The sequence below is a fragment of the Enhydra lutris genome, unplaced genomic scaffold (genome assembly GCF_002288905.1).
Source record: "Enhydra lutris kenyoni isolate GAN:26980312 unplaced genomic scaffold, ASM228890v2 scaffoldscaffold10, whole genome shotgun sequence".
NCBI classification, from domain to species: Eukaryota; Metazoa; Chordata; class Mammalia; order Carnivora; family Mustelidae; genus Enhydra; species Enhydra lutris.
In genome coordinates this window covers 42,212,487-42,236,763 of record NW_019154094.1, presented here as the reverse complement: position 1 = coordinate 42,236,763, position 24,277 = coordinate 42,212,487, and the positions used below count along the sequence as shown (strand labels likewise).

The following is a 24,277-nucleotide window of genomic DNA, read 5'->3' as shown; positions in this document are numbered from 1 at the left end:
CTAGTAACGGCTCAGTAATCATAAACCAGACATACAGCAGCAAGTCGGCGTCAGCGAATGCTTGTGGAATGAAGGCATAAAAGAACGGACCACACTGTGTCAATTCTCTCCTTACCATTTTGCTTCTCAAGCTCCCTGAGGGTAGGAACCCCGCCCCACCCCTCACCAACCCCACCACACCAGCGCCTACAGGCCTGCATGCTGCCCAGCACAGGAGGCTCAGGGATGCACTTGTCTGTCTGCAGGCGTGACATGCCATCTTGCCCTAAGTCTTAATAAGTTGTCGCTTCCTACATGATGATTCTGGGGAAAATCAAATAATTGAATGTGATGATTAAATTAAACTGATTGACTGAATAATGCCAGCAAAGTGTTTGGAAGAGTGCTTGGCATACAACAGGCACTCAATACATGTTAGGTGCTGTTATTAGTATTCTTATCAGGTCTAGTTTTGGCTATTTAAGAAGCTTCAAAATGCTGTGCTGTCATGGTGAAGTTTAGTGAAAGCTGACACACAAACTTGTAGACCATGTGACTATTGCTTGGGCTTAAGGAGGATTACAAAAGGGTGACATGCTCAGTGCCATCCAGCAAAGGCCTGGTGCAAGGAGGTGGGGTGTTCCTGTGAGGAAGGTATTTGCCTCACCATGCAGGTCGCACACACAGGCTGAGATGTAAGTAAGTGCCAAGCATGAAGTGAGGGGAGGTCCCCTCCGGTCCCCAAATTCCTCCCACCTCTCAGGCAGGACAGCAGGCCTAGGTTCCCAACCTCACGCTCTTCCTCCTCGCTTCCCCCCAGGACCCTAGCATTGGCTGGGGACCATGCACAGCCCCTGCACCCTGAGTGCCAGGTCCAGATTGGAACAGCCGGGTTTTAGTCTTGACTGTGACCCACTAGCTGAGAGCACGGGGCTGAGGGAGGTGAAGCTGGTTCTAAGGAACTCCACGCTCCCCGGCGGGGAGGGTCCACCACAGGGAGGAAGGCATCCTCATTTTAAAAAATAAAACAAGGGAAGCAAGAGCAAAAATAAACTATTGGGACTTCATCAAGACCAAAAGCTTTTGCACAGCAAAGGAAACAGTTAACAAAACCAAAAGACAACTGATGGAATGGGAGAAGATATTTGCAAACAACATATCAGATAGAGGGCTAGTATCCAAAATCTATAAAGAACTTATCAAACTCAACACCCAAAGAACAAATAATCCAATCAAGAAATGGGCAGAAGACATGAACAGACATTTCTGCAAAGAAGACATCCAGATGGCCAACAGACACAAGAAAAAGTGCTCCACATCACTCGGCATCAGGGAAATACAAATCAAAACCACAGTGAGATCCTACCTCACACCAGTCAGAATGGCTAAAACTAACAAGTCAGGAAATGACAGATGCTGACGAGGATGCAGAGAAAAGGGAACCCTCTTACACTGTTGGTGGGAATGCAAGTTGGTGCAGCCACTCTGGAAAACAGCATGGAGGTTCCTCAAAAAGTTGAAAATAGAGCTACCCTATGACTCAGTAATCGCACTACTGGGTATTTACCCTAAAGATACAAATGTAGTGATCCGAAGGGGCACGTGCACCCGAATGTTTATAGCAGCAATGTCCACAATAGCCAAACTATAGAGAGAACCTACATGTCTACCAACAGATGAATGGATAATGAAGATATGGTATATATACACAATGGAATACTATGCAGCCATCAAAAGAAATGAAATCTTGCCATTTGCGACGATGTGGATGGAACTAGAGGATATTAGGCTTAGCGAAGTAAGTCAATCGCAGAAAGACAATTATCATATGATATCCCTGATATGAGGAAGTTGAGAGGCAACGTGGGGGCTTTAGGGGGTAGGAAAGGAATAAACGAAACAAGATGGGATCAGGAGGGAGACAAACCATAAAAGACTCTTAATCTCACAAAACAAACTGAGGGTTGCCAGGGGGAGGGAGGTAGGGAGAGGGTGGTTGGGTTATGGACATTGGGGAGGGTATGTGCTATGGTGAGTGCTGTGAAGTATAAACCTGGCGATTCACAGACCTGTACCCTTGGGGCTAATAATACATTATATGTTAATAAAAAAATTTTTAAAAAATAAAGAATAAAACAAATGAGTTACTAGTCGTCACTAAAGAGAACCGGAGAGAGAACAATTATGACTAAATGGAGGTCACCGATGGATGGGGAGTCAGGAAGGCAAAGGAGGGGGCACATTTCATGATGCGGTCTAGGTTGGGTACTAGTTGGAAAGAATTTGATTTTTCTGGCCTGTTTTCAACTAGAGCAAATCATTACTTCCCAATGCAGCATCCAAGTTTCTCAGAAAACCAACTAAAGCCATTCTTCTGGAAGTAACTTCTGGGAAGGCATAACGCAGGTCACTGTGTCTCTTTAAATTCAAAAGGTTGCACTTCCTTCAAAGTTTATCTTAGTGTGTTCAACACATCGGCTGGCAACGTGCTCAACAGAAGGAAGTCCACACACGCACACACACACACCCAGGAGCGTTGCTGTGGAGAACGTGTTGCTGCTTGCGAGGCCTTGCTCGCCTTGTGAGTGGCTCTGACAACTGGATGAACTGTTCAGAGCAGACAGTTTGTTTAGTCATGTCTGCTGAGGTGGGAAGAATGTTACATACAGCACATCTGTGCTGGCTCTCTCCGCATGGGCCGTGCGGTCCTCAGGCCTGCCTCTAACCACCCCCCATCTCCCCAGCCAGAGCAAGAGGTAGAGCCACAAATGCCAAGGACACACCTTCTCCACCACTTTCAAATTAAAAAGGAGCAAGTACGAGAAAAGGCTGCAGGCTCCTCCTCTCGCATCAGCCATAGTGAGGGTAAGAACAGGGCAAAGAGCAGCGGAGAGAGCTGGTGTCTGAAGGTGACAATGTCACAGAGCCACCTCTGCCCCAGTGTTCTCATGGGGAAATACAAACTCCTTACCCAGGCTGGCTTTTCATTGTCCCAGAAGATGACCCTCTTCCTTCCACCTGGTTCACATGCCCTCTTGCCTAGCTATGCTGGATGGTTCCCACTGTCACCCGGATGTACCATTCTCTGCTTTCAAGGCAGTATTTTTCTCACCACAATGTCCCCCAGGCCCACCTCTGCAGTTCCTATCTGTTTTGCAAAAAGCCTTCTCCCACCGCTCTTGCCCCTACATCTGATGGTTTATGTAGTTATGAGAGTTCAACAACATTCTATGTATGACTTCTCTTGTGTCCTTGATTTCTGACCTCATTCTTGCAATGTTGCTTTTAAATTTTATCAAAAAGAAACAACAGATCTGAAATGGAGTCACTTCCACTAAGCCCCACATCAGCAAACTAAGACTTCATACCCAACTTAAGTGCAGTTACAACCTCCCTCTAAATGGGACCTTTAACCAGTCAACATGGAGAACCCTGGTTAGCACGCAGAGGTAATCTGCTGATGGGCCCCTTTTTGTTCCCCTGAAGAGGGAATTCTTGCCTAGAACAATGTATTTTTTGCTAATAATTTCCTTTTTTCCATTTCCTCTCTGCTTTTAAAAACCTTTCCTTTTTTGCAATTCAATACAGAGGCTGCCTGATTCATAAATCACTCAATAAAGCCAATCAGATCTTTAAAATATACTCAGTTGAATTTCTGTTATTTAACATTTTTCTATGTGCACTTTGTATTGCCCCTCGTACTGGACTTGATGTTACACTATGATGTCAGAGACAAGCCTTCTGTACTATAGTCTTCTCCAGGACTCTGCTGGTGAATAGCACAAAGGAGGTACACAGCCATCTTACTCAGTAGATATTAGTGATAATAAATGACTAACTCTAAACTCCTGGAAGGCAGGAGAGGTGACTTATGCTTCTGTAAGGTACGCGCCATTGAAACTTGGATATACCCGGACACATCAGCAGGGGCTGCCACTTGCTGATTTAACAGCAGTGTCAATAGATATGGGGTGAATGAAGTCAACATTCTTATGGGCTGAAAACAGGATTCAATATAGACACAAGACACTATCTTGTGAAATTAGAAAAGTAAACAGAACCTTTCTTCATTAAAGTATTTATTTACTTTGCTGCATATATTCCATGGTCCCCCAAATGAGAAGGTGATAGCAAGCCCACAACTGAAGTAGAAATGAATGCACTGGTGGCCTTCAAGCAACAGGCAAAGTGGGGAAGATTGAATGATTCATGCAGATAGGCACAGAAACAGAATATGTACCAAATCACTTCCTATTGCATTTCTGCATAGATATGGATGAGAAATCCCAAAGCAGGAAGGCAGTGTACTGTTTCCAATGCAGTTAAAGTCCTTTCTAGGACATAAGTTTCTCAAACTTTGATATGTTTGCTTCCTAAATAAACTCTGTGGGGTCCTACACTCTAACAATTGCGCATACAAATATGAATGCCTGTGTTCCTTCCCACCCAGTCCTGGTACACACTGATAAATGTGAGATGTCTGTATAACATGAAAAATAATCCACTGTCATCGATACCCCAGGAGTTCCCAGGAATGCAAATTCTTAACTACAGGAGATAGTTATTCAGGGACAGGTGGAGGAGAATGAGAGTGTCTCAGGAATGCTAAGATAGCTCAACATAAAAAAAAAAAAAAATCTAGTATCTTAGTATACCACATTTCTCATTTTTATAAGAGGATAAAAAATGTAAACATCTTAGTAGATCAGGAAAAGCTAACATCCACTCACAATTTTAGCAAAACGACAAATCTGTAACAAAAGGAAGCTTCCTTAATCTAATAAAACCTACAGTACATATCATGGAAAATGGTAAAACTTGAAAAGCATTCTAAGTAAAGTCAGGAACAATTCAAGGAAATCTGCTGTTAGTGCTTTGATTCAACATTATTTTGGCAGCCTTAGCAAATGAAATAAAACAAGAAAAAGCAAGGAGGTATACAAATTGAAGAAGAAGAGCCCAAACTACTGTTAGTTGAAAAAAGGTACAACAGTCTGTGTGGAGAATCTGAAAGGAATTTCAGGAGTGCCTCGCTGGCTCTGGTAGAGACTGCAACTCTTGATCTCGGGGTTCTGAGTTTGAGCCCCATGATGGGTATAGGGATTACTTAAAAAAAATAAACCATTTAAAAATAAATAGTAAATAATAAAAGGATTTTCAGACAAACTGTGAAAACTAATGAGATAGGTCAACAGTGTTGTTGGACATATAAGCAACATACAACAACCAACAGTTTTGCTATATGCCAATAAATATCAATTTCAAAAATGTAACAGAAGGAATCAGGACATTATTTAAAAATCTCATTGTTTATAAGTTGGAAGTTTAAAAACAAAGTCAAACAAAGTATGGTTCAAGGTTACAGAATCTTACTCTCTGCCTATGAATTTGGAAAAAAAGAGCGGCAATAATCAATCTGTATTGGCACAGAATTCTACGGTTTACTGAGTACGATATTTACTTTGTATAGTAAGAAATATATCAGTAAAGAAGAGTTGAGTGGCTGCCAACAAGTGTGCATTTCTTTTTAGGGTGATGAAAATGTTCTGAAACTGATTGTGGTGATGGTTGCACAGTATTTTCTGTGAAAATATTAAATATTGTACACTTTTAGTTGGTCAGATGTAGGACATGTGAATTATATCTCAGTAAAGCTGTTATTAAAAAACAATAAATTAACAAAAAGACAAAAGAACTTCTCCAGGCGAACACATCTTAGAGTTGACAGTAAAGTGTCACCTGCTTGGTAAATTTTTCCCAACAGGTGTAAAGTCTTTTTTTATTTTCTGCTTTAACTTCAGAAGAATCTTTGGAAATACTGCTAACTCCCTTTGGGCTTTATTTTATAGTTGGAGAAACTGAAATGCAGAACCTCACTCGGTCTGGGAAAGCTTCATGGAGAAAGGGAAATGAGTGGATCTTGTTTGCCCTAGAAAGTTCTGGGGAACCTAAAGAAGAAAATAGGTCTGGAGGATAAAAGCTGACAGTTTATTGAGGAAGAAAAAGTGTGAATGAGATGATTGGGCTGGAAACACCCTGAACTTTCACCTGTGCCTTTAGTACCTAGTCAGAGTCTCAGCCAAAGGAAGGATTCAGTAAATATTTCTTTAGTACATAAATAAACAAATGGATAAACACCACCAACAAAAAAGAAATACATATTTTGGTCTTTGTCTGTGGCTTTTGGCTACAGCTCCTAAAATGTTTGGAATTTCCTGGGTGACAGAAGCATCTTCTGTTCTAATGAGGTGAGCCTTGGTGGGCTCCTGGATGGGGGCTGGTCCCTAGAAAGACCAAACCATATCAGAAACTTGGAACTTTCAACCCCACCTGCCATCCTTGGGGGAGGGGAAAGGAGCTGGAGATTTAATTAATAATCAATAATCAATCATGCCTACATGATGAATGCTTCATAAAAAATCCCTAAAGTATGGGGTTTGGAGAGCTTCAGGATTGAACATACGCAGGTGCTGGGAAGGTGGCATGCTCCCAGAGGACACAGAAGCTCCACAACTCTTCCCGCATACCTTGCCCTATGGTCTCTTCTATCTGGCTTTTCCTGAATTCTTTTTTTTAAAGATTTTATCTATTTATTTTAGAAAGAGAGAGAAAACAAGAGTAGGGGGAGCGGCAGGAGGAGAGGGAGAGGCAGAGAGTCCCAAGCAGCATAGTGCCCAATGCAGGGCTCAATCCCATGACCCTGAGATTGCAACCTGAGCAGAAACCAAGTCAGACGCTCAACCAACTGAGCCACCCAGGAACCCCTGAGTTCTATTTTTTTTTATAATAAACCAGCAACTGGTAAGTAAACTGTTTTCCTGAGTTCTGTGAGCTGCTTTAGCAAATCACTGAAACCGGGGAGGGGGTCATAGGAATCCCTAATTTGTGAGCCAGGTCAGACAGACTGTGCGTAACTTGGGGATCTACTACTTGCAAGTGGCACCTTAAGGAGGGCGTGTGGTGGAAGGGCAGTCCTGTGTGACTGAGCCCTTAACCTGTCTCGGGCAGACAGGGTCAGAGTCAGATTGATTTGCAGGACACACAGGCTGTGTCCAGAGAGAACTGGAGAACAGCTCGGTGTGGACATCTACAAATTTAGAGGATAGAGATGTTCTGTGAGTCAGACAAACCATTTTTCCTTCCAACGAGGCTTGTCAAGTTGCACAATAACACTATAGATTCTCAAATTGTCCTGCGAGGGTGAATTTATTTTACATGTGAGGAAACAAAGGCTACAGAGTTTCTCAGTCCCTAGTCCTCTGCTTCAAAAAAAGTTTATAACTAGATATTCATTCCGGCTGCATAAAAGATGCTCCATCAGCAAACAAGTGAGTACCTACCAAATGCCAGGGCAAGGCAGAAACAAATCCCACCGAGGATTTACTGCCAATCTCTTCTGCATGAAGTCAACCACTCAGAACAAAGAGGAGCGGCACTTTTTTTCTACTCCCCTGGAAATAGCTAATGTGAGATTTGAACGGAGGAATAAATGTGCCTCAGTTCCATCCTCAATCCTGAAGCAGCTGGGGACAACACAGAATGTGGATTTTGCTGCATTGTTTTAAGCATTTGCCCACTGACAGGGAGCTGTGTTCTTAATGATGTACAGAGTAGGTACCCTCACCTGAAAGATGACAGGATAATGGGGGGGGGGGCGGTCTGCTATGGACTCAGAATGCATGGTATTTATTGGTGGCCGTAAGAACAGACTGCACATCCTTTATTAGAATTCTTCCACTTTTTTGGAGAAACATGCAGCAGCTGCCACCATTTTATTATAGGGCACTTTTCTGGTTCTCTAACATGCCACAGTCAGGGAAACCCCACAGTCAGGGAAACCCTAATCCCATTTTTCAGCTCTCTGATGCAGATTTCCCTGGTGGTGCCATGCAGTGGAATGGGCTGCTCTACCAATGGCTGGAAGGAAATGCCTGCTTCACCCTCTGTTAAATGAGGGGGCGGGGGAAGCCTGCCAGGCAGATCATCAGAAGTAGGGTGCACTGAACAGGGAGAGGTGTGGGGCTCCTTCTGATGGAGAAACATGGGTGAGAAAAACAGAGAATGCTTCAAACCGTTTTGTTTTTTTTTCCAGATAGAAGTTTGTTTTATTGAATAACTGATCTGTCTTATTGCCGAGGCCACTATGTACAGACAAAAGAGAGGGAGTTTTATTTCTTGGTCTCTTCCTCCTTGGACAGAGTCTTGATGATTTCCTCCTTCTTGGCCTGGAGCCGCTCTTCCTTGGTCTTTGATCTGCGGGCCTCATCCTGGTCAGCCAGAAGCTTCTTGCGAGCCTTGTCTGCCTTCAGCCTGTGGATGTGCTCCATGAGAATCCCCACTTGTTTCTGAACACGTTACCCTTCACTTTCAGGTACAGGCTGTGATACATGTGGCGATCAATCTTCTTAGATTCACGGTATCTTCTGAGCAGCCGGCGCAGAATTCTCATCCTCCTCATCCAGGTTACCTTCTCGGGCATTCGAGCATTGGCAGTACCTTTCCTCTTACCAATGCCCATATGCCTGCCCTTCCGGCGGGCCAAAGTGTTCTTCCGGCACCGAGCCCGGGAATGGACAGTCACAGGCTTCTGGATGATCAGCCCATCTTTGATCAGTTTCGGATCTGCTGACAGGAGTTGGCATTGGTGATTTCATTTGTTGGGGTCCAACCAGACCTTCTTTTTGCCACAGCGCAGGACACTGGAGGCAAGCCTCTTCTGAAGCCTGCTTTTGAACAAGATTTTTACAAACTCTTTGGCTGTTTTAGCCTGGGGCTGCATACTTGAAATGATAAAAGCAGTTCTTTCAACTCATTGTTAAATCTTAGAATTCCCACAGCTAGTATCAACATGCCAGGCTGTGGCTATAGAAAACAAAGGGGTGGGGGCCTGGGCCGGGGGCCACAAGGTGTTCCAGTTAAAACCAGACAAGTAGAAATGCAAGATTTTGTGTCCCACCAACCCTTTCCACAGGCATGGTTGAATTTTCCCCTTCCTGTCCAGTTTTTCCATGTTAGCTGGATTTAGCAACTGTTGGTTTGGCTGTAATCAGAGATCCAGTGTGGTATAATTATTCTAACATCACAAGGTACAGTTTCATTTCCAGAGCTGACATTTTAAAACCTTTGCCAATATTACCAGAGTACTTCCTGTAGAGTATGTGAAAGGAAATCGGTACCAGGGCGACACAGTAAATCAGGTTTCACTGAAGCCCTTGCCCTCCCAAAGGCAAATCAACATTTAGGGCTCCCAGAGGAAAGGTAGGGCAGATTTCCCCATTACTCTAAATCAAACACTGTGGAATACTTCACCTCTGCCCAAAGGTACATGAGGAAGGAGTCCTGCATATGGTACAAATTAGAAAGCATCCTCCCCCTTCCTCTCTCTAGGCCTAGAGACAAGCTAGATAGCTATGCCTTGTATGCGATGAGTCACCAGGATAGAGGGTAAAATCATGGTTGGGTGAGAACTTTAGGAAGATCATTTTAACAGAATTGGACATTCCCTCCCTCCCTCCACCCTTCCACCAAAGAATGAGGGAAAGGTACTAATTTTAGTTTATACACCAAACGTTTACAGATCATCGTCACAACGTCTGGTTGATCCTTACAACTTGAGGATGTTCTAAGGAAGGACCTAAGTTGGGTGTTACAAGCACTGGAGGAAGCATTTCCTATATGACACAAAATGACATCACCAACATTTTCCAGGTACTTTACAAAGTGTGATCACACAGTGTCATTAGCCCCTCTGAAAAGCCCTTTGAGGTCTCAGTGTGACCATTTTACAGGTGGGGAAACAAGGTGGAGACAGGAAAAGCAAGTGGCTTAAGGTCATATGGCTGGTGGGTAGCTGGCTGGGACTGGACCTCTGCTCTATTTGATTCTAGATCCAGAGCTGTCTACTAATTTGTGAAAAGGAGCTTTCTTTTCTTTCTTTTTTTTTTTTTTTTTTAAGATTTTATTTATTTATTTGACACAGAGAGAGATCACAAGTAGGCAGAGAGGCAGGCAGAGAGAGAGTGGGGGAAGCAGGCTCCCCACTGAGCAGACAGCCCCAAGCGGGACTGGATCCCAGGACCCTGAGATCATGACCTGAGGCTTAACTGACTGAGCCACTCAGACACTGAATCAAAACAGTGAGGGTGATCACCGCCTGCCTACATCGCTTGGCAGCCCTGCTACTGACTGACACGGCTGTGCTTGAATGCAGACAGTCAGACTCGGAGTACCGGACACACAGTGAGCATTCAACAGGCTAGCCCCAAGGCTGAGGTTTGTTTGAATTTGTTATTGACAGTCACATGGAATTGCCCAGTAAACACTCTGAAAATTGGGTGGGCCATTTTGATAGAATTTAGTCGCAATTCCCTGAACATCCTGTCTCTTGCCTTGGGGCATGACCGGTTCTGTTCCAAGCCCCTCCCAGCCCTGTGCAGACACAGAAGAGGTGTGTCAAAGCCTTGCACATCCTCTGCTGATTCACTTGGCCAACCTGCAGAGCTGTGAACTCTGTGAGGCTCATCGCTCCTCTTTGATTAGCAAGTTCTGAGCTTATTCAGGAATTCCCCAGTGTCTCCTAGCACAGAATCATGTTTCAAAATTACTGCAAACTCACCTGTAGCTAGGAGAAAGTAGCCAACACACAAAAGGATGGTTGGCTCCAAAAATACTCAACTCTTGGCTTTTAGATGTCAGGTTTTCCTGACACTCTGCCAAAGAGATTTGCCAGTCTCTGCTGTAGCTTAACCCTTCCAAGGAAAGCTCCCAAACAGAAGATAAGCAGGTAAAAGGAGGTGAATGGGGTCAGGGGGCATAAAAAATCTCCTACTCCCAAGAACAACCGCTGGGTTAAGGGCTTGTGCTGTGGGGATGGATCACTCTGAATGGAACCCTAGCTTGGCCACTTACTAGCTAATTACTTGGGGGTGAGTCACATAAGCTCTCTGCCCCTCAGTGTCCTTTCTAACCAATGAGAATAACAATGGTCACTATCTCATGCAGCTGTGGTAAAGACTCAGGACATACAGGGCCAGGAGGCACTCACAGGTTTATCTACTCTGTTACTATTGTCAGCAGTTGCCATCTATAGTCACTAAATGCATGGAAAATTCCCCATAAAGCTTCCTGGGACAGCCATGCAAAGCTGATCCCCTGGCCGGCCCTGGCAGCACATCCAAAAGAGATGGTTTTGGGGCAGAGTCTCACGTTAGAGGGTCTTCACCGTCCCTCACACAGCTCGCTGCCGCCCACTATCCTACCACTCTGCGCACCTGGCCTCTCACCTAGAACATAGGCCTATTCTTCTCCTTGACAGTATACGCATCATCTCTGAGGTTGAGTCGCCACCTCTGTGACGCTGTTCTCAGCCACCCTTTCCCAAGCTGGTGCCAGCCACGCTGATTTCCATTAGAACTTTGTCAGCACGTGGTGTGCACAGCGGCATTCTTGTCCATCCAGCTGTTTCATGTGTTCCTGGCCTCCCCACCTCACCCTTACTGATGGCAACTCATTTCTGCATCGTGCTTTACAGATCCCTAATGTGCTACACCTGTTATCTCACCATCGGTGGTGTGTTGGGGCTCTCCCTCCAACACCTCTGTTAGACATTTTTACCATCATCCCCTTATTACAGAATAGGCCACTGGGAACCTGACAGCCTATAGCTGTCCACTCCACATTCTTCCCCTCAAACCCCCATGCATGGCCTGGAACAACAGTGCCCTCAAGTTAAGCTAACATGGCAGCCTTCATGCTAGGAAATGCTTGTGTGTTTGCAGGGTATTGGTCCCCTGGAGAGGACTCACAGTGAACTGTGCCTTGTTCTCAGGGGTGAATGATATGTGAGGCACTGGAAGGTGAGGGATCCTACCAAATACTGACTTTTTTTTTTTTTTAAGATTTTATTTATTTATTTGACAGACAGAGATCACAAGTAGGCAGAGAGGCAGGCAGAGAGAGAGGAAGGGAAGCAGGCTCCCTGCTGAGCAGAGAGCCAGATGCGGGGCTCGATCCCAGGACCCTGGGATCATGACCTGAGCCGAAGGCAGAGGCTTTAACCTACTGAGCCACCCAGGCGCCCGAAATACTGCCTTTTTTAAAAAGGGCAAAGTTGCATCCCAAACACACTGCTGGTTACTGACAAGCTGAAGCCTGGACCCGCGATGGTTTCCAGAACCAAGCTTGTCAGGTAATTGAAATTTCTGCTGTGAGGCAACAGGGAAGCCTCAGAGGTGCAGGGTCTGAGCTGAGGTCCTGCTTGCAGTATATGCTCGTTATTTGTTGGGGGTCATTGCTTCCATGGGGTGTGAGCTCTTCCAGGGCAGGGACATAACTTCCTCACACCTGGTTCTCCAGCCCATCTGGCATAGCACCTGGCACAGCAGCCACTAGTAGTGGCCCTAAGGCCTATTGTTTAGCATGTACGTACTGCTGAGCTATAAGCCAACACTCTTAAAGGGATTCTATCTCTTTAATCCTTAAAATATCCTTAAAATGTTGAGAGTCTGACTCTTGGTTTTGGTTCAGGTCATGACCTCCAGGACATGAGATCCAGCCCTACCTGCTGAAAATTCTCTCGCCCACTTTCTCTCTCCTGCCACTGCCTCCACCACCCCCTGCCACACACACGCAGAAGCTCTAAAAATAAATAAATCTTTAAAAAAAAAATGTCCTGGGGTACCTGGGTGGCTCAGTCAGCTAAACACCTACCTTCAGCTCAGGTCATGATTGCAGGGTCCTGGGATGGAGTCTGCATTGGGCTCCCTGCTCAGTCGGAGCCTGCTTCTCCCTGTACTCCACACTTGTGCTGTCACTATCCCTGTCTTTCTCTCTCAGATAAATAAATAAAATCTTAAAAAAAAAATGTCCTGATGAGGGAGGTGGATGTATCATCTTCCCTTGTTTACTGAATGAATAAACAAAAGGAAGGCGGTGGATTTCAGACATGCTAGTTCTCTACCAGCATACTGGTGGAGAAGGAGTTTTATCCAGGGGTGCCCCTGTCATGGTAAAGCAGTATGTTTAGTAGAGAAGTATGGTGGGGAGGGGGGAGAATCTGGTTGAAGTGGGTTCAAATCCAGCTGTGCCCCTTCTTAGCTGCATGACTCTGGGTAAGTTTACTGAATTTTGCTGAGCCTCAGTTTCTTGGCCTCAGGAGATTCTTATGAAAATTAAGTGAATATGTGTGCAAAGTCTCAAGCAAGAGCTGCCATTTGGGGAGGTATCAGGCTCCCTCCTCCCATCACTCCAAGACCAGCACAGCCTCAACCTATGTGAATGTGGTCCCCAAACTATATCCATTTTAAAATGCCAATATAAAGTATCATTATCTGAAAGTAGGGAGAGAAACAAAAAATGGTTAAGGTGTATGAAAACTCTCACCAGTTGACTTCACTGACAGTAAGTAAATAATACTGTGTGCATGACTGTAGGACACTTGTATGCACTGTATCCCTCTACCCCAAGGAGGGTTGGTTGCGATCATTAGAACAAAATCTGAGTAAGATTCACTATCCAAATCTATTCCACCAAGGAAGCGAGGGGTCTGAAATACCCTCATCTACTTATTTCTTCATCATTAAAATGGGGATTGTTTGTAAAACATGTCTAACTACATTCTGCTTTAAACACCCACCCCCGCCCCGAGTCTATCCAGTGCCAAGGTTCATCTGTAGCCCCTCAGCCTGGCAGGGAAAGCCCTATACGATATGGCTTCTGCCTATGTGAGCAGCTTTGTATTCCACATCTTGCTCATGTGAATGATTTGCTCAGGCCAAACTGATCACCTCACTGGCCCAAATCTCCTTCTATGTTCCCCCCCTGCCTCTCTTGTGGGACTGCTCTGATACTCTGACTACTCAGGTCTTAGACACTGGGAGACCAGTGTACATGTTGCTGTACACATGTTTTATCCCCAAGCAGATTAGAAATTCCTGGAGATCAGGGACCAAATCTTAGATTTGTTTTCTCCATGGGAATATTTACTTGCTTTGCTTTGATGGGAAGCAAAGCATTCCCATCAAATAATAGTCTATTATTAGACTATTCTGGTACATCTAGAAGAACTCTGAATGCAAGAGTTTTTCAACCTTTGGTGCACACCGGAATTGACTGTGGAGATTTTCTTTTTCTAAGATTCATATGCCAGGTACCCAGACTTGGGGGTTCTCTTATGTTACATCTGAGGTAAGGTCCTTGCATCTTTATTTTTTAAACTTCCCCCAGGTGATTCTGATGTATGTCAGAGGTTAGCAATTACTGCCACCTACCCCTTAAAGGACACACAGACTTCCTTATGTCCCCATTCTCTCCTTAAGTACAGGAGAAAGCCTGCTGACTTTGACATAGGTGCCATCTGTGCCACTATACTCTGGCCCTCTCTGAACCTCTTTATCTGTAAAATGTGAGGATCACTTGCTTTATAGGTTTGTGAAGATCAAATGAGACAGTGGAGATCAAACAAAGACAGTGCAAGTTAAAGCACTTTGTAAACTGTAAAATACAAAATGGTACTTCCGTTACTGCTACTGACTGTAATTAGGCCGGATGGGCCATGTGAGATGGGCTTGATGGAAGCAGAGCCTGGGAAGCAGGGTGCTTATTTGGTCTGAATCAAAAATAGTGGGGGCCTGAGGGTCCCCAAGAATATAAGACACTTCTCTTCAGTACTTGCCTCTGTGCATTCCCTCAATTTATATCTGAGGTTCTGGGCAGGCATAGGGCCCCTATTGTTCTCAGGCAAAAGCATCATTCCCTTTGCCCTGGCAATTCCCCATAACACTGCCACTGAGGCAAGAATTAGGAATGACTTCTTTATGCTTGAGCTGCCTACATGGCAGCCACAAGAGGCAAGAGGCAAGGGCCTCTCTCACCAGCAACAGTGTGGGGGCCTTAAGGGAGCAGGAAAAAAAACCTGGCAACCAAATCTCCACTCAGCCTTGAGCGGAAGCAGAAAGGGTATTCCTGAATCCTACCCTCAACCCAGTACTTTCCTGCACACTCGCTGGCTCACGCTCCCAGCCTTGAAAAACACTTGCAGGTAACCTGGCAAGGCTTCAGCTTCACAAGTGAGACAGTCATACGGTCATTGTAAGAGCTAGGCCTAAAATATGGGCAAAGATGTGAGCCAAGATACTGCGGCTGTTTCTGGCCATAGGCATGTGGAATATGTTGTTTAGATAACCAAAGAGTGGTTTTATCCACACAGTTCATTTATTGGTTGACGAAGACCACGGGGGAGAATATTTGATGCCGAACACTCCACACATATGATAACTGCGGTGAGAACAGCAGGACGGAGTGGTCAGGAGCAGGCTCTCCAGAGCCCATCTGCCTTAAGATGAGTCCTGGCACTGCCATTTCCTAACTGTAAGCTCAGACAAGTCACTCTACCACTTTCTGGCTGTTTCCTCATATAAAGTGAGGAAGAGAACTTAACCTACCCACATCATAGAACTTCGAGGATGAAATGAGTATGTAAAGTTAGTTACGACAAACAAAACTGGGAATTATAGTTGCACCTGGGTTCCTTATGAGACACAAGATGGTTTTAAGGTTTTGGTAGCATTAGTATCAGGAAATTCATCACTGAAAACCTGAAACTTACCCTTTCCCCTCCTTCCTTCTTCCCTTTTTCTCCCCCTCCCTTCCTCCCTCAGTCAGAGGTTCAGAGGTTTCAGTATTTTCGAGCAATAATAGCATGCCGGTCAGAGGACTGACACTCTGGGAAATCTGACAAGTTGGAGTCTCAACATTAAAATTTTGGATTAAAAAATGTTTGAGGCTCAGTAAGGGATAGCCCTGTACTCTGTGTTTATTCACATAGAGCCTTTTTTTTTTTTTAATCTTGATGAAAAATTTTATGGGGCTAGAATTTCAGAGCTGGAAGGGAACTCTGAGATCAACAGTTCTTTTTCCTTCATTTACCAGATGGGAAAACTGGGGTCAAGAAAGATTAAGGTTGTTTCTACTGTTTACTTTATCATTTAAATTCAATACTTTAAGAAAGAAGTGTTAAAATTCAATAAAAGCTATTCTCTTTTAATTAACTCCATTGGCTTTGAGGCTCATATCAAGTTTTTTCTCCAGGCTTTAGCAAGCCCCCAATTGTCAGTTTGGGTATGGGCTACTTTGGGAATGCAAAGGCTGTCAAGTGTTTATTCTAAAATCTAACAATTCCCAGATGTCCATCTATATTCCAGGGTCTGGCTGAAGTCTGATTTATCAAAGAAAAGAGCAGTAACAAAACAGGGATTTGTAAGGAGACTGTGCCTTTCCTGGGTTTCCCTCACACAGTCCGCACATTGGCAAACACAGCACATTCTAATCCACCTTTCTAGCCTTATTCCCCAACCCTCCTTTCCCTGATCCTTACCCTCCTCTTTGTGGACCCCTCACCCACAGCTCCCTCCCCTGCTGGCTGTTTAGGCCAGAACCAGAGCCCAGGGAGGCACCAGAGTCCTTCCTCTCTCTCACTCACCACCCAACCAATCACTGGCACCTGCAGATTTACCTTCTCAAATTCATCCACTTCTCTCTGGCCTGCTCTTAGCCAGCCACTATCCTCCTTGAGCCAGCCTATCATCTGCAACCTGTCCTCTGCCCTATGGCCATCTTTCTGAAGCAGGGATCTAGCTGATCATGTCATCCTGCACAGAACTCCTTGGTTCTCCCTACTGCTCTCAACATGAACTCTCCATGTACTTGTGTGCCTGACCAAGCCTTGCATGACCTAACCCATCTGTGCCTCAGCCTCCCTGCCCGTCCCTCCCAGCCATGCTGAGCTGCTCTCAGGTCACAGATGGTTTCTCTTCCTCTCTCTTATCTTTGGGCCTTTGCATGTGAAGTTTCTGTGGCCTGGAATATTCTCGCTTTCTTTCTATTTGCAGCTCTTTCGAGTCACACCTTAGATGTACCTCTTCCCCTAGAAAACCTCTAGTGAAGCCTCCTATGGCCAGCCAGCTCCCTTCTATGGCTTCTTTTGGGTATGTCCTCCACCTCCCTCTGAGCTGGGTGCCTATGTCCCCTAGCTAGGTCAGACATCTTTAAGAACAGGGACAGAGGAGCACCTGGGTGGCTCAGTGGGTTAAAGCCTCTGCCTGCCTTCAGCTCAGGTCATGATCCCAGGGTCCTGGGATTGAGCCCCACATCGGGGCTCTCTGCTCAGCAGGAAGCCTGTTTCCTCCTCTCTCTCTCTCTGCCTGCCTCTCTGCCTACTTGTGATCTCTGTCTGTCAAATAAATTAAAATCTTAAAAAAAAAAAAAAAAAAAAAAGAACAGGGACAGTTTTTTCCTAAAACTCCTGTATGCTCTGCTTTCTTGTTCTCTTACCACCTCCCCCACCAGCTCCTGGCAACCACTGATAACTACTACCTCCGTGGTTATTCCCTTCCTGGACTGTCGTATAGTTGGAATCATAGTATGTGGTCTCTGCACGCTGGCGTCTTTCACTTAGTAATATGCACTGAAGTTTCCTCCATGTCTTTTCGTGGCTTGACAGCTTATTTCTTTTTAAAACTGAGTAATATTCCATTGTCTGATGTACCATAGCTTATTCACCTACTGAAGGACACCTTGGCGCCTCCAAGTTTTGGCAATTATGAATAAAGTTGCTATAAATATCTGTGTGCAGGTTTTTGTGTGGACATTAAGTTTTCAACTCATTTGGGTAAAAAGCAAGGAGCAAGATTGCTGGATGGATGGTAAGGACATGTCTGGCTTTGTAAGAAACTGCTGTACTGTCTTCCAAAGTGGCTAGAGCATTTTGTATTCGCACCAGCAATGAAGGAAGATTCCTGTTGCTCCATATCCTTTCCAGCATTTGTTGTTGTCAGTGTTTTGGATTTGGACCATCTTAATAAGTCTGTAGTGGAATCTCATTATTGCTTTAATTTGCAAATCCCCCAATGACAGATGATATGGAGCATCTTTTCATATGCTGTTTTGCCATCTGTGTATGTTCTCTGCTGAGGTGGGGGTGCAGATGGGGACTCAGCTCAGAGTCTCAGTACTCTATTGGCACAGAGTTGGTGCTCAACAAACACCAGCTTAGGAATTATGTTAAGAAAAAAAAACCCAAAAAACAAAAAACCCAACCCAACCCAACCCAACTCAACCAAACCGAAAGGAATGACAGCTGTTCCAAAACACACCTCCCTGCTCCCATGCCTTTTTTCTGGCACTTTCCCACTCTGACATCTCACTGCATATGCCACGTACTGTCAGGACGGTTTGGGTTTCCCACAGACAGCAGTGCTCTGCGCTGGCTTCAAGCTCCCACAACGTTCTTCTGTTTAATCTCTGTTATCATGCGCATTGTATTTAACCATGAAAGACAGTTTTCTAGCTTATCTTTCATTAAGCTGTAAGTTGTTTGAGAGGAAGGATTAACCTTACACACTCAAAAAATATTTTTAAAATTTACAAATAGCAAAAAACTGACATTTTGGGGTGAACAATTCTGTGAGTTTTATACACACCTATGTCTGTGTCACCACCAATACAATCTCACTCACTTCTGATTCTCTTCCTGCCCATGGGACAGCATCTTGGTCTTGTAACTATACATTTAAGACATGTTGAACAGAATTACACTATTTCTCAAGACATAAGCACTCTGAAAAGTGGCAAGTTTTACCAGGTGCCTTTTCTTGAATTAAGATTAAAACCCAATTTATATCAAATCCCCCCAGGAATGAAGCAATTTTGAAACCTTGACCAGATACCCCTGGCTGTTTCTTGTATTTGGAACATTCTTCACTCTCCTCACCTTTCTACCCACACATGCTAGCATCCAGATCAAACACTTTCACGGAACCTTCCCCTTTTCTGATTTCTCTCGATGGACGCACTTCTTCCCAAACTGCCAAATATATGCACATTGATTAGTCACAATGCCTGTCCTGTCTCTGCTACAGGACGGTGGCTCCACACAGGAACCAAGGCTTTTATGCCTCATTCTTCTGTGGCTAGACATGTGCTCTGCCAGGGACTTGGTGAACTCACACCTGGCCAATGACTCTTAAAAGCAGAGCAGGTCTAAATGCCCTACTGAATCCACTGTCAACCACAGAAACAGAAATGCAGTGAGCACTGTCTGAGCCTTAGTCATGTTGACAGCTAGTGGCTTACACAAGAGTCATCACTGTGTTGGCTAATGTATAGTCAGTGCACTTGGGCGGTACAGTGTGGGTGACAAGAGTGGGTGGCATTTCCTGGAACAGGCAGACACATCTCAAGTCTCCCTCTCCCAGGGGAGAAACCACCAAGTTCCTTCTGCTCTGGAAATAAGGCCTGAGCACAAGAAATGGCTTGTTGATCTGAAAATGGAAGGTAAAATGGATAGCCCAAACAAAACACTATAAATGCCCATCTTTGAAGTTAATTACGTTTCTCTTACCAATTCTGAAGTGGGAAGGGGAATATTCTGCTTAATAGATGAGAATATGGGCCTTAAAGTCAGCATGGCCAGACTCAAATTTTGACTACCACTTCCTCTAAGTATGTGATTCGAACATATAACTTCATCTTTTTAAGCCTTACTTTCCTTTCTGTAAAATGGGCATACTAATACTGTAAAGGAGTAGTTATCAGGATTAAATGAGGCAGTTCCCACAAAGCATTAAACAAAGTACCTGGGACACAAGAGATGCCTATAAAACAGGACCTACTATTTTTATTTTTGCTGCTGTTATGCTGTCTACCTTTCCTCAAGCATTCAAATATAATGCCTTATTTTATTTGATCTTCACTATTATTATAAGATGGGACATTAATCCCAGGCAAAGGCAGAACGAAAGCTCAGAACATGGATGGACATCATTGGTGACCTGGTTTTGTGGTCCCTTTGGCCAGACTGCAGCACCAGGCTTCTAGGGCCCTTGAGCCTGTGGTGGAACTCAGAGATTGAAACAATCTCTTTTACTTCCAGTACTTGGCCCAAGAAGTGAGAAAGCACTCCAGCCCTCAGAGCTGGCTGGTGGGTGAAGGGTGGGGGCAGGGCTCCAAGAGGCAAGCCAGTTGTAAAGTTAAGGAGACACTCAAGGCCATTGGGTGGGTGAAGCCACAGATGCTGGTAAATTATCCAGGGGGGCTAAGGCTACACATGGCATGCTGCCGACCAATTTAACTTACGCTTGAAGCTATCAATTCTACCCCCAAGCCTGGAAATTTGACTGCCAAGAGCAGCATGGTCAAAAACACAGGATGAAAAAGAGCAGGATCAATTTTTGCTTCATGTTGAGAATGTGCTGTTTTCGGCATGAAAACCTGAGGAAAGGATGCAAAGAAAGGGCAGTGCCCCAAGGCAAGCCTCTCCTGTCTGACTGCACATGGCACACGTAGGGGTACCCCACCAGAAGGAAAGAGAGCTCTGGAAACCTGGGGAAAAGACAACCCTGGGGAAGGCCTGAGCAGGCGATCTAGCGTATCACCTGGGGCAGAGGTGTTAATCACACATGGGGTTGAGGTTACCTCAAATGAGGCAGTTCGGTTCATCAGCAGTAACTCAGGATTTTTTTTTCCCCAGCTTGGGGAAGGGGCAAGTCTACAAAGACAAACAAAAGGTAATATTGTAAAATATACATTCAGGTATGAATGTAGGGAATTGTTCTGCCTGAGAGCCGGTGGGTATCTATTTCAGACAAGGTGGCTAGTCCCAGAGATCCTGTGGCCTGATGGGCGGGGTGGGTGCCATTCTCCCGCCGGATGAAAGAAAGATAATACTGAAAGGGGGGTGAAGATCTAGGATTTCAGGCAACTCTGTGACAGGCATGCATCTTCCTTCTGATTTCTGCAGACAACAGCTGGCGGGGGGAGGTGGAAAGACAGGCCCACAGAAGAGAGGATCTCCCCAGTGGAAGAGGAAAACAGGGGAAGCCAGAGGGAGAAAGTCATTCTGGGTTCAAAGAAAATCAACTTAGAAAGCTTCCCTTATAAAAATAGCCATTGGCAAAGCCTAGCCTATTTATAACACCCGACCAAGATCACTATCAGTTCCTGGGCTGAATCACAAGACCCTGTAAATAATCCTCACAAGTATGGGGCACTGGCTGCCTGATTTATGGGAAGACATTTGAAACACCACCGGAGCAACTGAGTCAGGGAAAATTTGAGTGCTGGCACCAAATGGTACACTTGCAAGTGGATCTCACTTTACAGAAATAGATAGGTTCCTGAAAAGTTGGCTCTAAAATTAATTCAATTAATAGAGTCATATTTTCCTAGTGAATCACATTTTTAAACTAGAGATGGACAGGGGGAAGGGAGACCAAAAAAAAAAAAAACAAAAAAACAAACAAACAAACAAAAAAAAACAAGACGATGGTGACCTTAAAACTAAATAAAAACCACTCTTCATTCAGCAAACTTTAAAATCACACTTATTTAAAAGGCCATTATAAATGCTCATAAAATAGAAGCAATCAGTCAGCAAATATATGCCTAGTGCCTATGATGTACAGGAAACTGCACCAGGCTTTGTGGGGGCTCCCCTTGGGAGCTCACAATCTCGGACTTTAAAGAAAATAACATTGAGCATTCATGTTCCATCAGAAAACACCCCCTGGGATGGAGACAAGAGGTGTGCATGAGAGGCTGCCTGGCCCTTGAAATGCTATTTGGGCTCGGACCAGCTCTGTTTCCCTCCTGCCAGAGCCAACAGGGTTTGCCCATAAGTAGGCCTTTTCAGACTCTTTTATAAGCTAAAAACTGTCGGCCATGTGGTGCTGTGTCAAAATTGCTATTTATTTAACTAACTTAAAAAAAAAAAAGAAAAATGAAAAACCCTCATGATCTGGGTACCTTAATAAAATGAGAAGAGTTAAGGTATTTAAAGCTCTCTGAAAAGTTAAAAGCTGTATGTACAACTGAAGGAGTTGTTATTTTAAACTTTAAAGGGCATTTGCTCAAGGGATTTGTTTGTTTGGAAAAAGTCTGCCTCCTACTTTTTATGCTCTCTTGCACATAGACTATTACTGGTCACTGGTAACAGGACCAGATATCTACCTGTTATTAGTTCTGTCAGTACACATGGTGACAAACCGAGTCCACTTTGAGTAAGGGACAAACACACCCTGACAGGGATGAGACTGCGGTCTCTGAGCTAATAACAATGTTGCCGGTGACTGCAGGCAGATGCATAGAGTTGGGGCAGAGTAGTTCAAAATATGCTATATCCCTTAGACACTATACACCTCCGGAACTGGTAACACAGGGAGCCTGTCCACAGCTAGTAAGAGTGAAACTCTTCCTGGCATTTCTGAATCAGATCTGAAAATGCACAAAATGTCAGAGAATAAATAGCCATTTTTTAATAATAGGAACACATTTTTTTTTGTTTCAGTTCCATAGTGATGAACGAAGCTGTAGCAGAGACTGCTATTTATCCTAATATCACCTCTTCTCTTCTTCCTTTTACTGGCAGAACTGCTTTCAGATTTTTAATAGCAATGTAAGGGGCTTCCCTGAAGACTATATTTCCCAGCCTGCCTTACACTACAGGTGGTTATGTGACTGCCTGTTGACCAATGGGATGGAAGACACTTCCAGCTCATGTCCTTTAAAAGAGATATCACTCACCCTTGCCCTTTCCACAATCTAGAGGGTGGACTTGGCATTGCCAAGCCAGCTTTGACATCCTCCAGCAAGGGTTCTTAACCCTGAAGTCCACAGATACTCCCCCCACCCCACCACAAGGGGTCCATAAATAGGAATGCTGGTCTTGTAAACTTGGATGGGAAGAAAACTATGCAACTTTCTTTTCATTAACGTCTATCTGAAATTTAGCATTTCCTTCAGTTATCATGTAGGGAACAAACCATAAATGGTATCTGCCATATCCATGACTGTCACCAACTGAAATTATAGGTATTTTCATATAACATTTGTTATGGATTATCTTGAAAAAATCACATACACTTACCAATACTTTGAAATTATAGTGGCCATTAGATTTGCCACTAGATCATTACTTGGTGTATTAATGAAGCACACGTTATTATATCATGAGTTCATTTTATTTTTTTATACTTTGACAATTATATTTCAACATTAATTAACTTCCATTATAATCCTACGTATTTTATATTAGACATTTAAAAATATTACTCTGTGAAGTAGTCTATAGGCTTTGTCATAGAGCCAAAGGGATCAATGGCACCAAAAATACGTTATGAAGCTTTACCTAGGGGATGGCAGAGCAATAATATTTATGAAACTCAGGTCTCATGACCTGAGTGGATGACTTTGTAGAACAGAACTACCCTTGAAGTTCTGGACCACTCCTTTAGATCAGGGCTGCCCAACAAAACTTTCTGGGATGATGAAAATGTTCTATATGTGCTGTTCAATACAACAGCCTCCAGTCAAGTGGCTCCTAAGTGCTTGAAATGTGGCCAGTGCAAATGAGGAACTGAATTTTAAATTTTATTTAATTGTACTTGATTTAAATGTAAATAGCTACAAGTACGTAGTGGCTACCATATTGGATAGCACAGCTCTAGATTGTTATATGAGAGGGAAACAGATTTCCGTCTTGTTTGAACTGCCATACTTTTGGTCCTCCCCCTGTTATAGTACTTTAACCTATACCTTAACTAATACACAACCCTACCTAGAGTCAATAATAATAATAATATACCAGGGATAGAAGGTACATTTGTACAAATTCAACACATAAAGATACTTGCAAACTGAAACCAAGAATTGTAATAGGAATTTTCTAGTTACAAGTCATTCCCCTATACATGATTTTGCCTGATATCTATTCTCACCCTGTGATTATTATTGCCCCTATCTTATTCTCAAAGAGGTTAGGTGACTTTGCTGAAGTCACACAGAGAGTATAGCCAGGAGTCAATTCCGTATCTTACCACCACCACACCATGTACTTTCCAGCATTTTGACATTCTGGACGGCAGTCCCACCCCCTGATTTCTGGGGAGAAGAGAGGAGGCAGTGGAGGTTCAATCAGTCACCAATGGCCAAATATGTAATCATTTATGCCTGTGTAACGAAGGCTCCATTAAAAACTCAAAAGGATGAGGTTCAGAGACCTTCCAGGTTGGTGAACAAGAACACTCCAATGTACCACTGTGCTGAGCCCCAAACTCCACAAGGACAGAGCTCCATTGTTTGGGTCCTCACCCCATTATCTCTTCATCTGGCTACTGATTCATATCCTTTAGTAGCCTTTGTAATAACTCAGTAATCTACTTAGATGATATCCAGAGTTCTGTGAGCCACTAGTAAATTAACTGAACCCAAGGAAAGGGTCACAGGAACCTCTGATTTCTAGCCCATT

The 24,277-nt window shown here is 44.1% G+C and overlaps 1 protein-coding gene and 1 pseudogene across 1 annotated transcript in view; both read right to left on the bottom strand.

Annotated features, from left to right (window-relative positions):
- The window catches only part of LOC111143854 (autophagy related 7), a 243,616-nt gene that overhangs the window by 23,323 nt on the left and 196,016 nt on the right, over nt 1–24,277 (bottom strand). The gene's annotated exons all lie outside the window — the stretch shown is intronic.
- Nucleotides 8,083–8,758, bottom strand: LOC111143911 (annotated as a pseudogene).